The sequence below is a fragment of the Austrofundulus limnaeus genome, unplaced genomic scaffold (assembly GCF_001266775.1).
Source record: "Austrofundulus limnaeus strain Quisiro unplaced genomic scaffold, Austrofundulus_limnaeus-1.0 Scaffold75, whole genome shotgun sequence".
Lineage (NCBI taxonomy): Eukaryota > Metazoa > Chordata > Actinopteri > Cyprinodontiformes > Rivulidae > Austrofundulus > Austrofundulus limnaeus.
Window position 1 is genome coordinate 98,268 of NW_013952477.1, and position 13,226 is coordinate 111,493.

Below are 13,226 nucleotides of genomic sequence, written 5' to 3' on the forward strand. Positions count from 1 at the left end.
CGTTTATGGTGTGATGTCAGCATGACAAAATAAGTGTCCCATAATGCATTCCTCACTTCTCTCTCACCAACTGTACATACCATTAATGAATGTTATTAACTTTGTATTTTTGGTTTTAGTATTKTTCTATGGATTTGGACTCTACCCCAGAAGGGGATCTGAATTGACTGTCCTTTCCTGCTTTGTCATCTTTGGTGCTCAGTTCTTCCTGAGAGTCACTGCCTTACATGACGTAACCGTTTCCCTTCTCCAACGCACCTGATTCAAGCAGCTAATTAATCCTATTGTTCAGGACATTGGTTTTAGATCAATAGTCTGTACTGGGACTAAATTTAAAGTTTTATATTTAATTTTAAATTGAATTGAGAGGTGCAAGTGAAAGTGCAGGGGTCAGAAGGATTGCCAGTTCAACTCCCTGGACTGACAACAACAACAACAAAAAAGTAGGTAATAAAGGTGAGGTTCCCACCCTCATTTACCCCACGGTGGCTCCTTGAGCAAGGCCCGTAACCTCCACAGCAGCTCCCAGGGCTGCCTTGACTGTAAAAAGTATTTGTGCGAGTTTGCTCGCTGTGGCGACCCCAGAAGAAGAGAGTAGCCAAAAGAAAATGTAATCGTTAAAAATTTAGATTTTTAACTCTTAATTGCTCAAAAAGTTTTTTTTTTGTTTGTTTCTGTGTTTTTTTTTTCTGAGGCCTTACTAACCCTAAATTGACCCAAGAAATCAGCAATGCACACCAAACAAAAGTTTCAACACCTCCACCCCCCACCCCCCGGTGGAGCTTCTGGATGAAGCAGACCCATGACCCTTGAGGACCAGAAATGGATAATGTTGATGCTCCACAACCTATAAACTCTCTGCTATGGTTTTTCAGACACTACCTAAAAAAACATTTATCTTCATAACCCCTCATTTCTTAAACAGAAACTGTGTGAACACTAAGACTAACGCTGCACTGCATAATCATTAATCAAAATAAGACTTGACAGAAAAACACATCCATAATGGTAAACGATGCCGAGTTGCACAGCATACATTTGTTAACCCACTCCACAACTGATTCAAATCCTTAATGAATTTTAAGAGATCTGGAATAGCAACTTGCAGAAAGCTTTCCTCGCTCACAGCAAAAGCTGCAGAAAACGAATACAGAGTATTTTTGAAGTCTTCCTCAGATACTACTTGAGAGCTGGTTGGAAAATCTCTAATTGTCTGGTCAGGTCGAATGTAGCCCCTCTACAACAACATCTCAGGGCTGCAGAGCAGGAAGGCAAATGGCTACAGTTTGACCCCTGGGGCAGAGAAAGTGATCTGCCTTTTATGTGCAAACAGGGGAATTCTCAAATACGTTATGAATATTACATAAAAGATTAACAAAATCTCCCACAAGTTCTAAGGTGGAACGTTGCCAGCGTAAGGTTAAACCATTTCAAGTTATCAGTGTCTTTAGTGTTTCACTGGCATGTGACTAGATGGGAACACAAAACTGCAAAACTCAAAATAAAAAAACATTTACACCACATTAACCCCATTGAGCTAACAGGATTTGCATACATACATAACTGAATAAATATTCATTTTGGCATCTTGGCAGCTTGGTTAGCGTGGGTGTCTTCTGTGTGGAGTTTGCATGTTCTCCTCATGTCTGCGTGGGTTTTCTCTGGGTATTTCAATTTCCTCCCACAGTCAAAAACATGCATGTTTACCTGCCTTCAGGGCCATGTCTGCCTTGCAGAAGAGATCTGTGATCTCAGTGAGATTGCCTGGATAAATAAACGTGAAAACCGTTCGCTATCTGTTGCCAACAGTCATGACCCAGTGAGATGCAGGTTTCACAGGAATGCAAGGCTCCTTTGGTATGTATTGGATTAAAAGTAAACTAATTGTTTGGTTTTGATTACCACTGCAGTCCAGTAATGGGCTCATCTTATGAATCCACTGAGAACTGATTTGCTTTTGCATTTAACCAGAGAGGAATTAGTTTCACATTAAGCTTATGCCTGGTTTTATTATGTTTGGTTTCTGTTTTGTTTCTGGGAATATGTACTTTGTTGACCTGTAACAAATCCCATCTTTAAAATCCTTAACTACAAGTGTAGGGTTTATCATTTAATGCAAAAAAATAATACAGAGTTTGTCCAAATGTTTGGGACCACCCTCACTATCGCCACAGAAATGAAAGCAAACGAGGCAAAAATAAATTAGCAAATGATTGATTCCCTGTCTTCATTGTCCTATAACTGGACCAATAAGACTAATCTGAACACAGTTTCATTAAAAGCATGTCAGTTGAGTTGATAATCCTCCAGTAAAATGTAAGAGGCAATGGTATTGTTGAGGATGTGACAGAATGTGTCCCACACAAACTCTGAATAGGACCAGATTTTAATGCATCTTCAGTGCATTCTGGGAACTCTCATATTCTTGGTTCTCGAGTTTTTTGTCCTGACAACCTGTGACCAGATTACCAAAGACACATTACATAGCAAGAAAAAACAGCCTCAAAGATGCATTTAAAACAGCCCACTGAAGAGATAGTTGAAGGTAGTCATGTCAGTCATTAAAAGGTTTAAACTAGGCTGCTCTGCAGCCCGTTTCAGATATTCTTTTTCAATATAACCAGATAACCCTTATGCAGAGGAAGTTGACCCTCTGAGTCCAAAAAGGTTTTTGCAGATGATAGTTTGCTTCACCCAACTTCAACCATCAGTTAAATACATCCTGTACTTTCAGATCTTTGACATGTTTCCCTATTTATGGTACAACTTTTTTCCCACACTGTATAAAATCAATCAATTCCATGACTCACTGGATGTAATAATGTTATTGTATCATCAAAAACATCCATGAAGAGAAATAACCAACATCATTTATGCTTTGTAGTGAAGAAAAACATCAAAARCAATTAAATCCTCCAATTTTAAAACAAAATTTCTCTTGAAACTTTGTACATTTTAAGTGGTTTAAAGACTCCCTCGACTTTTTAAAATGTCCCCTTTTCCAATAGAAACTGTGATCAAGCAATTAACATCCTTCTAATCCACATTTTGACTTATTAATCCAAGACAGTCCCAATACTTTACCCCGTGCACTGGTGACCTTTCAGTGACAACACAACCAACTCAAGGCGTTTCTTTGACAACATGATGGCTGATGACAAATAGCAACAGTACCGGTACATTGAAAAATAACTTTGTGATACATGGAGACAGAGGCCCTTTCATGTGCCTTCACACCAAAATACCTGCAGCCTAGCGGAAACATGATGAAAATGTCAAAGTGAGCAGTTTGCAGCTAGCTGAGGGGCAGCAGTGACAGAGAAGTGAAAAGCAGCATTTCAAAACTGTTTCCCACTACAGCATTCAAGGAAAAAAACGTGACATTATATTAAAGAACAAGATAAGATCCAAAAACAATCACAAGGAAAAAAAATAAAGAAAGAAATCGATCAAACATAATTAGAAGATTAAAGTTTCTTACCTATCCCATGCCTACAATATCCAATACCATGACAGCAAAAGTAAACGCTACTCCACAAGGACAAATCTAATCTAGAACGATTGTAATTTTGCCAGCTAAGAGAGGTATCAGGTTGTAACGTGTGCAGTCCCAGATAAAATCACATTAAAGGAAATTGCCTCTTGGTGAACATAATTGCATCCTTCCAGACTTATTATTTATGTCCCCAAGATATCAAACAATATAAAGAGAGAAAAAAAAAACAATAAAAGACAGGGCCCCATAAGCGAACCAACCTATCATTGGAGACAAATCATATTGAACATCTACAAGCCATAAAACCAAAGGTCAGCTTTAGCCCAGTCACCAACAGAACACACCACCATATGAAAATCCTGCCTAATTCTTCAGCACTTTGGCATGCATCATGTTTGAAACATCATAATCAGGTTTTTKGTATTTTAATGTGAAAACTACGCAGCTTCTTTTGTGTAAACTGGGTATGGAGGACAAAAGAAGATRTGCTTAGAAAATTATGTTTTATGACATCATCTCAAGATAATGAGTTATTTAACTCAATGGTTTCATAATGTAAAAAAAAACTGTTTTGTTTTGAAAATTGTTTAATTATGTCACAGTTTGTTTTCTCAATATATTGAGTTGATGTTCTAAGTTATTTAAAACTAGAAGCAGAAAATGTTACGTTGTAGAACATCCATCATTGATCTACATAAAATGGATAACGTCCAAGTGGCCTGACAGCRATGTTCAAAAATGAAATAGGGTAAAACACAAGAACACTCATTATCTCACTATATTCATTTTTTTATCTTATAAAAGAACCACTTGTTTTTCTTTATATAACGTGTCCCTGTGATTCCATGTGATAAAACTAGCTTGGTTAGCTTGAAATATTTCCAGTCCAGCTGTTATCTTGAGAAAATCACAGTAAAATGAATAGTGACAGATAGGGTCATTTTTGGTTTCTGTAACTGGGCATAATATCCTTACATGTGGTTGATGTCAATCAAAACTTGTGGAGTTGTAATGCTTTTTGTGATAATATTCTAGAAGCACTCAGAGTGCACACATTTGCCAAGACCCTGGTTTCTTCTACCATTATCCAAGGAGGGTGCCCCACCTGTTTACGAAGGTTGACCCCGGCTAAAGTTCCACTACTTGAGGACGGGGAGTAGAGTTTTAAGTTTCTGTTTGTGTTCTCTGTTTGTGCTAGATCGTGGTGAGCTGCAGCTCTGCCAGATGTTGCCACATCACCACCAAAATGTAATCTGTTGTTCTTTGTCACAAACTTAATGAAAATTTGTGTGTAACTTTTTGAGTAATCTTGGCAGAGGTAAAAAATGTACATCAAAGAACTAAAAGTCAAAAAGTTTTTAGTCAAAAAGTTAACTTTTAGTTGTTGGTGTTTTATGAATCAAAATGAGGCTGCACTGTGGTATTAGGTATTGACACGCAGTAGGAAGGTCCTGTCTTAAGACTTTCTACATTTTGTAGTTCAAAAAGCAAACTATATAGAGCACAAGGAAAGCACACTTGTTTTCTTCTTGTGCATGGGGGATTTTTCTTCAAGTTCTTCTGTTTCTTTCATCCAAAAATATACATGACAGGTTAACTGGCAACTCTAAATTGTTCTTAAGTGAGAGAGTGATTGGCTATCTCGTTTGTCTCTGTGTGACCCTGTTAGGATCTGGCAGCCTGTCCTCTGTGTACCCCACCTCTCACCCAGTGACCGCTTGAGACACCAGCTCCCCGTGATCCTGAACCAAAACAAGTGTACAATCTAAAATGACTTATAAGTCACTATTTTGGATCCCTGGGTTGTTGTTTTTTCTCTCTCTTTTTTGTGATTCATTATTGTCATCTTGTCTCCCAGAATAAAGAAATTTTTGAACAAAACATGCTTCTTTTTAATTTCCCAAATTTATAAAATTATTTTGTTGCCCAACAGCAAGAGTTCTCTGATTAGCTTAATCCCCAACTGAATGGCTTAATTAGTAGTAGCATGTAAGCCAAAGAACAGGAGAAAAAATATTTAAAAAAACAGAGCAAAATTAGAGCCTCTCCATTCTTTCAGAAAATCACTGTGCTGCTTCTCAGACAGTGTTTGAATTGCTGAACCCCTGAGAGTCCAGCACTTTCTTCCTCCCTTTCAGTCTCTCCATGTCTGTCTCCAAGACACGTGYCTCTCCACGACTGTTGCTACAGGAGACTTTTGGGGGCTCTCAGCCGCTCAGGGTCTCTGGAGCGTGGCATATGAACACTGGAAGATGTGCATGTGTGAGCGAAGAGCTTTTTTTCACGCAGGAGGGGTCTGGCCCAAATTTAATCTCTCTATTGTGAGGATGGCGGGTAACAGAGAGGAAAAAAATGGGGAGGGGAAGAGGATGCCTACTGAAATCCCACTGGCAGTGCTGCAATGCAGGGGTTTAACACTGAGCCAGAAGGTAGGCAAACACTTTAAAGAACTAGCTTTTGGTTAACAGACACGTATTTTAACACAATCACGTGTAAACACAAATACAGGTCGTTTTTGAACAGTTTGAGGGTGGTGTTACGAAAGTATATTTGATCTGAAAGAACTGAAAACAAACTGAAAGTAGGAAAAATTCAGTTCAGTTCATTAATAATCAGTTTTTTAAGCCCTGCAATAATGCCATATTAAAGTTTTTGTTTCAATGTTAAAATAGTTAACTCAAGGTCTCAAAAAGTAAAGGTTATGAAATAACAAACAGAAATGATCAYTACAATTTTTAAAATAAAGTTAATTGCCTAAAGCGGAAAAAGCTAACATTTACATATGTTTCTTTGTCCTATTGTAGAGCGATGTCATTGATAAGAAGCTGTACGTTGATAGCAGTTTTATTAATGTGAGATTTAAGAGATGCCAGACTGGAGAGTTCAGCTCAACCTCCGATTCATGAGGAACAATGAGGTTTAGTGTTATGGTTGTGGAAAACCAGCTCTTTACCCTCACACAGATATAAGTGTTTTGCGGGACTAGTCTTTCAGTGTTTTGTTGAATCGGAGAAGACTTGGAGGAGAAAGCTTAAAAACTGTGCCTGTTGTTTAGGAGGTACTTCAGAAGTATGGGTTTTTAGGCCACCTACCAAAATGAGAGTTTGGTCTGCATTACAAGTTATAAAAAAGACTGTTGGAAAATGCCAAGTATACTAGGCACATATTTTGTTAACTTTTATGGACAACTGAGGGGTGGTGGTTCTCCAGTTTGAGAACGTTGGATTGCATCCATTATTATTATTATTTTATTTTTGCAGATGCACATGTCAACCCCTTGGGAAGTTTACCTGTATCTTGACCCTCAAAAATCTGTAATTTTCACCAAAAAACCATAGTACTTCAACGCAATACATCAGGGGGGCAGGTGGATTGTTGACCTTGGGGAAAGGGAGAACGTGGAACATAGATAACAGTGTCTGAAACACAGAACAGGGAAAGGAGGACAAGGAGAGGTGACTTGTGTCTATTGGGTTAGGAGATGRTTATTTAATTTTATTTATCTTTTTAATAATTTCATTAATCTATTACGAAGAGAGGAGCCTGTTGAAGTGGCTCAGGCATCCTCCTGGATGCCTCCCTGGTGAGGTGTTCTGGGCATGTCCCACTGGGAGGAGATCCTGAAGAAGACCCAGGACACGCTGGAGGGACTACGTTTCTCAGCTGACCTGGGAACGTCTTGGGATTCCCCCAGATGAACTGGCCCAAGTGGCTGGGGAAAGGTAAGTCTGAGTTTCTCTGTTTAGGTTGCTGCCCCTGCCACCTGMCACTGGATAAGTGGAAGAAAACGGACAGACAGAAAATTTTATTAATCCATGCAATGTACGGACAAGTCGATGATGTCTTGTCGGTCTGTTCAAACCAGGCCCTCTAGCCCTGGAGTGTTTTACAAGATCTGAAGTAGTCAAATGAAGCTCAGCACCTAAAACTGGAGAAGGGTAGATTGTCAACTTTAAACCTCATCTGTGGTCATGGACTATGACCATAGGTGACATCGATGACGGAGTTGGGGTCAGAACCACACTGGGTTGTTAAACAGCAAGAGGGATAGGTATGTGTGTTTGCAAATGTTCTCCAGAAATCAAATTAAATTTAAAAATGATTCCTAGCATAAAGGTTTTAACAACAATTGTTGCAAGAGATCAAAAACAGCAGTGGTAAATCATTAAAAATTAAATGTTGAGTGTGCTTGTTTGTTTTGTCATTATGCTCTTGGTTAATTGGCTTATTAGCATTTATTCTTCAATCACAACAGTCTGAGTCACAAGTCTCTGCTACTGTTATTTTGTAACTCATAAGAGCGGGAAGGTTTTAGAACCATTAATTTTAATTAATTTTCCCATCCCGTTCCCCGACTGCCATTTGGGGAGGGGGTCCTGAAGAAGGGCGGGCCGCCGGGTGCGGTCCTGGGCTGTGGGTGGGCTCAGGGCTTGGACGGTTGCCGAGGGCGGGGCTGGCTCTCCATCCTCCCTGGTGCTGCTTGGTCTCCTGAGGTGTGGCTCTTGGTTCCTGTGGGTGGCCCCCTGGCCAGGGTGGCTGCCGGGTTCCGGGAGGTGGATGGCTGGGGGGGTGCACTTGGCCGTTGGCGGTGTGGAGGGGTGGTCATGGGTGTGGCTTCTCTGCGGCGGGGGGCTGGCCGGGCATCCTGGAGCGGCCTGGGCTGGGCCTTGGCTATCTGCTCCTCTCCACCTCAGAATGGTTGAGTCTACCTCCTAGGTTCGGGTGTGTGTGGCCTCCAATAGGGGGTGGGTACATGTCCTGGACCTGGTGGGTATAGAGTGTGTATTGGGGGTATGAGTGGAATGTGGCGTCCTTGTATGTCTTTGACTGAGTGGGGGTGAGGATGAGGGTGGGATGGTGCGATTGTGTACGTTTGGGTATTTGTCAGGCTGCGGTCTGGGCTGCCCCTCCTGCTGGTTTATCTGGGGGCCCGCTGCTACTCGGCCCCCCGGTGGGGTGTGCGGCTGGCCGCCGGCATGCTGGGGTTTCCCGGGGTCTGGGGCTGGGTGCTGGGGTGTGTGCCGGCCTGGCCTGGTGACTGCCTGCTGGGGTTCGGGGCCTCTGGCCTGTCGGGCTTTGGCCTGGAGGGGGTGTGCCCTGGGGACCCGGACCTCTGTGCCCTTTCCTGGATCTGCTYTGGTATGGCGGGTGCCGGTGGGGCCCATGAGTTTGTCGCTGCTGGCCCCGGGGGCTGTNCCCGGACCTCTGTGCCCTTTCCTGGATCTGCTCTGGTATGGCGGGGGCCGGGGGGGGCCATGAGTTTGTCGCTGCTGGCCCCGGGGGCTGTGCGTGTGGTCGCTGGGGGGACTCTCCCAGTTCTCCCCTATGGTCTGATCTGGGGGGTGGGTGGGCAGATCTTCCCGTGCAGGTGCCCCTTGGAGCTCTGCGCTCGGGATCCCTCTCGGACCCTTGGGCTCTGGTCTTCCCTATGTCTGCCTCGTGTCTTGGGGGTTGGGTCTCCGATCCTCCACAGTCACTATTAAAAATTCCATTGGAGAAATCTTGYATATACACGCATGTTCACAACTGCTCACARACAGGTGTTCTGATCCGGTGGGTTCTGACTGGTCACTGAGTGTGTATATACAGTATGTCTGTGTGCATATACTGACAATATTAATGAATGTAGGCATGTATGTATGTATATCTTTATATATGTATGGGTATGTGTATATAATATGCCATCTATGTATTTATCCATTTATTTTTCAGGTGAGCGGACAGATGTTGGGTGTGTGGTCCTGTGTTGTCTTGGTGTATATTTAATATACTTGTGATCTCTATTTCAATCGTTCTAATTACTTCTCTCTCTGTTTTTCTCTCTTTCTCTATTTTCWCTTCACTCTAAAAAAAGTCACTGATGAAAAAAAAAGAACCATTACTGGTAATTTTAAACAGCCATCCATCCATTTTCTTTACCCACTTTTCCTTTTTGGGTCACAGGACTGCTAGTGTCTGTGTAGCAGTCACTGTGGGAGAGGTGGGGGACACCCTGCACAGACTGAAAGTCCATCACAAGAACACATAGAGACAAACAAGACAAGTTACCCTAACATACAGTATGCATGATTTTGGTCTGTAAGAGGAAACTGGAGTACCTGGAGAAATCTTATCCACGAAAGGAGAGAACATGCAAACTCTTCTCAGAAAGATCAGGACGTGAACCTGCAAACTTTCTCATTATTGCACAACAACTCTAACCACTGCAAGGATTGTGGCCCTTGAGGACCAAAATTAGCTACAATCAAGTTGAATCAAGTTGTGCTTATTTCCTCTAATTTAACAAGTATACAATATTAAAGGGGAGTGTGGTAAAAACTACAAAAAATGCAATGGTAAAATGATACTAATACTCTTAGAGAAGATGATAGACAGTTTTCTAAACTTTCAAATATCTTTCTGTTTAAATGTTGAAGGTTTACATCAGTGTTGACACTGTTTTTTCTGAAAATAAATTAAAGCAGAGAGGAAGCTGTGGGCTTTCATTCTTCGCAATTTTCCAGAGTTTGCGAGGTGAGTTTGATGGATGGTCGCTTACATGACAGATTGCTGATTGTGGGAGTTGCAGGCGGCAGAAACAAGCTTTGGAATCATCACGCTCTGATACAAAAATGCTGCACAGATAAAAGGGAATGTTGTCCATCAACATGTTCTAACTTCTTAAAAAGTCACTTTTATTAAATTAAATCAAGTTGAAAGTCCAAAGTGTTTCCAGAGTTTTATTAATTCACTTACTGTAAATCTGTACACAAAAAAAATTATGTATGGGAAAGAGTTATCCTGTCTTATGGCACAGTTTCTTATATAAGTTGATAAAATGCAGTGATCAWATTTTAGGTTAAGTCTGTGCTGTCCTCTGTTCTAACATGTTGAACTCACTCATGTTTTTCACTTTTTGCCTCAAGTACCTTTAAGATAGAAATGTGCTTCAGGCAACAGGGGAACAGTGTTTGGCTAGTAGTAAATCAGACTAGCATCTGTTAAACTGACAGTATATTCACTATTTTGTCAGATTTGTCACCATATTTAAAGTTTTTGGTATCAGTCAGTAGAAACACCTTTCAAGATTTGAGGTTTGATTTATGTTTCAGTGTTTAGTTACCAAGTAGGGTGTGGGAAACATACAGTAGAAACTGAGAAACGTAGGTATACTAACCATGGCTAACTATCATACTGAGTGGAGTTAAATCGGTTGTGAAATGTGAAACAACTGTTGTGTTTACTGTAGGGTCATTCAGATGATATTTATTCTGTAGCACTGGTTAACCTAATTGTTTAGTCACTCACAATATCTTAAAGTGCTTTTAACGGCTGCCTTCATTTTAGGTATTCAATTCATGATTCTATTCAAGAGAATCTTATCGAAGCCATAAAATCCAAGTTACCATCAATTTTTTTATGGTTACTGATCATCACTTCTGATCTATTACCATGTTTACTTCCTGTTTTCTTTTCTTTTTTTTCTTTCATTTTTTGTAGTGCTTTTTTCGGTCTTGCCTACCTCCTTTGTTGCACCTGATCCTATTATTTATTTAGCACCTGTCCTGTTCACATTGCAGTGTATAGCTACTGGTAATCAGACATTGCCCTCGTGTGTGTGTGTGTGTGTGTGTGTGTGTGTGTGTGTGTGTGTGTGTGTGTGTGTGTGTGTGTGTGTGTGTGTGTGTGTGTGTGTGTGTGTGTGTGTGTGTGTGTGTGTGTGTGTGTGTGTGTGTGTCTTGGTTCATTATGAATTTGTGGATCTTTTTTTCCACTTTTGCTATATTAACGGTTAGCCTATAATCTGAACATTGGCGCAGGTTCTAGACCAGATTAAGGTTAAACAAATCATCGTAAATAAGCCTTTACCACAGGGGTCCCCAAACATTTTCCTGTAAGGGCCACATAACTTTTCCCTTCTCTGGTGGGGGGTGTCCAGAGTCAGTTTGTAACAGAAAAAGTGTGACTATTGCAGGAGTGCCTAAATGTAAAAATTTATTGTTTTCCAGAAAGCACAATCAAATAACCCTCTCTGGGTTCTTCACAGTATGTATTCTGCTGAGCTAACAGTCCGTCTTTTAGCATTGAGAGTTTGTTTGCTCGCATTTGGCCTTACAGCTATCATACTTGTCTTTGTGACGGGATTCATAGTGTCGTCGCAGATTGTATTCTTTGAATACCGCTACCGACTCTTTACAGATGAACAAAAAAAATAATCGTTTGTCCGCTGCAGCTTAAATGCCCTGCATTCTGAATCAATTTTTTTCTTACCTAATCTTTTCGCCATTATTCCDTTCTCTCTTTGAGAGGGGCGGGTTTAGGATTTTTTTCTGGGGGTTGCCAGACAGGGGCACAGACCGCAGAAGGGTGGAACAGAATGTCACATTAAATGCGTGTATGTATGAAACAGTTACTAACTAATAATAGTTACTAATGAAAATAGTTCATAACTAAGGAACATTTTATTGCTAAAGTCCAAATTTATAATCAAATATAAATACACATATATGAAAAAAAAAAAAACCTAAATGTTCTCTGGTATTGTTCTGGGGGCCAGACCAAATGGGGAGGCGGGCCGGATGCGGCCCGCGGGCCATAGTTTGGGAACCACTGCTTTACCAGAACATAGATACGTCCCTATTAGTTTGGGGGCTAGGGTGGCTCGTGCACCCCCACCCCCCCCAACTGAACTTCTCTGGTATTTTCATGTATCCTAGGTCCAGTCCTTCAGAAAATGCATGTTGACATAAAAACGATGGGTCTCACTGCCCCCCAGGGACCCCTTTTTGGCTACACCCCTTTTCTATTGTGACCATCAAAATTAGGGGTACAGAAAACTTAAATGCCAATAACTTTGCTATAAACCAACCGAAGTTTAAAAACAAGGTATCAGCGGATTTGTATTGATTAGCTCTTCGAAGTACATGACATTTCATTAAGCAAATTTATGCTTGATGATGTGATTGGGGGTGTCAAAAGGTCACTACCCCAACAGAAGATGAAAATTTTCATCTTTTTATTCTGTAGATTAGGGTGGGTCACCATGTGCACCCCATTACTGAACTTCCCAGGTATTTTCATGTACCCTAGGGTCCACTCTTTCAAAAAATGCATGTTAACAGAAAAAAAAAAGTTGGGTCTCACTGCCCCCCACGGACCACTTTGTGACCACACCCCTTTTCTATTGTGACCATCAAAGTTAGGGGTACAGGGAACTTAACTGCCAATAACTTTGCTATAAACAACCAAATTTTAAAAACAGGATATCAGCAGATTCATACTGACTAGCTCTTCGATTTAAATGACATTTCATGGAACAAATATGCAAACAGTGATGTCATCAGTGGGTCAAAACGTCACAACCCAAACAGAAAATGAAAATTTTCATCGTTTTAGTCTGTGGATTAGGGAGGGTGACTATGCACACCCCACTACTGAACTTCTCTGGTATTTTCATGTACCCTATGGTCCACTCTTTCAAAAAAAGCATGTTAACAGGAAAAAATTTGGGTCTTACTGCCCCCCAGGGACCACTTTTTGACCACACTCCTTTTTCATTTTGACCATCCAAGCTAGGTATATACAGGAAACTTAACTGCCAATAACTGTGCTATAAACCAACCAAATTTTAAAAATAAGGTATCAGCAGATTTAAATAGATTAGTTCTTTGATTTAAATGACATTTCATTAAACAAATATGCGCTCGGCAGTGCTGGCTCTAGCCATTTTGGTGCCCTAGGCGAGTTGAAG

General features: G+C 40.9%; 1 protein-coding gene across 4 annotated transcripts in view; it reads right to left on the bottom strand.

Annotated features, from left to right (window-relative positions):
• Positions 1 to 13,226, bottom strand: part of LOC106519286 (synaptotagmin-2) — a 90,326-nt gene that overhangs the window by 43,780 nt on the left and 33,320 nt on the right. The gene's annotated exons all lie outside the window — the stretch shown is intronic.